The sequence below is a fragment of the Poecilia formosa genome, unplaced genomic scaffold (assembly GCF_000485575.1).
Source record: "Poecilia formosa unplaced genomic scaffold, Poecilia_formosa-5.1.2 Scaffold2047, whole genome shotgun sequence".
Lineage (NCBI taxonomy): Eukaryota > Metazoa > Chordata > Actinopteri > Cyprinodontiformes > Poeciliidae > Poecilia > Poecilia formosa.
The window spans coordinates 1-1,321 of record NW_006801986.1 but is presented as its reverse complement, the minus strand read 5'-3'; the positions used below and the strand labels follow the sequence as shown (position 1 = coordinate 1,321).

Genomic DNA, 1,321 nt, shown 5'->3' with positions numbered 1-1,321 from the left:
ATATGGAGGCAGAGTTCATGTAGCTTTAGATCCATTTCCAAAAGAAAAGTGAGGAACAGTTATTAGTGTGAGACAATAAAATGTTGGCCGCCTGATGCCAGAACCCCCACAGATGGAGCACTTAATGCAATTTCTGCAGCTTACAGTTTTTGTCCTGACCTCATCTGCCATGCCAGATCAGAAAAATAAAATAATGCCCCATTGAAAAAGAGAGGGGAAAAAATGTACCGTGACACATAAATCGCCTTTTCTGTCCAGGACAGGCAAGTTCACGACACAAACACACTCACATGGTCTCAATTTCTGAGTCTTCATAGGAATAACATCTAATTATTTATCTAGAGTTCTAATTTAGGGCATTTTTCTTTAAGTCTTTTTTTGATCATGTATAGAAATCATATCAATCCCAGAGTACAATAATTAGAAATGTCTCACTCTATCGGCTTGTTTGTTAGTCACAGTAACTTTTGGTGGTGTGCGCCTCTATAGCACACTGTTAGAGGTTCAGGTGAAGCAAACAAGAAGAAAACAACTGGAAAGTTTGAGGTTTAACCTTTAAACAAAGGGCAAAACTCCACAGATGGACTCAAAGATTGCAGAGCTTTGCTCCTCTTAGAGGCCTTTTAAGGAGATGACGATTTTAACCAGCTGTAATGTTCAGGGAAGTTAATCTGCTGAGTGCCCGCGCAAACTAAATCAAAACAAATCTTACAATCACCATTCCTTCGCACATGTTAAATCAGCCTCACCGCCCCATCCTCTCCTCTCTCTATCTGCCCAGTGGGGTGTGTGAAAACTTCACCTCCAAAATAAGAGCCGTCCGTCAGCTTGGTGTCTTTGCTGCTCTTCGTAATGACGCTGACGACGCCGTGCTGGATGAAGTACATCTTCTTCCCAATGGTTCCCTCCCTGATGATGTAGTCGCCCGGTTGGAAGACCTCGAAGCGCAGTTTGGTCAACATGGAGGTGACAAAGTTGGGGTCGGCGTTGGCGAACAGAGGCATGGAAGCTACCAGTTTGCGGCAGTTGAAGTTGATGATTTCCTGAGGACGACGCAGGAAACCAGCTGTTAGTGACGGTGACCGTTATGCCTCCTCAAACAGGCTAGGACACGTCTACGGACTACACAAACATGTTCATTACATCTTTATGCACAAACTCATTCTTAGATGATAAGATTTTAGTCATTACTGCCTCTGTTGAGTTCCTTTCAGAATGGGCTGCTTTAAGGCTTCTTTGTTATGTTAAATACAAATAAGTTGCAGCTAGCCACGCCCCTCAACTCAACGTTTACATTCACACGTGAAAATGGCTGCAAACA

At 43.2% G+C, this 1,321-nt stretch overlaps 1 pseudogene; it reads right to left on the bottom strand.

The window, feature by feature from the left end:
• Positions 1–723: 723 nt before the first annotated feature.
• Positions 724–1,043, bottom strand: LOC103133015 (potassium/sodium hyperpolarization-activated cyclic nucleotide-gated channel 1 pseudogene; annotated as a pseudogene).
• Positions 1,044–1,321: the final 278 nt, after the last annotated feature.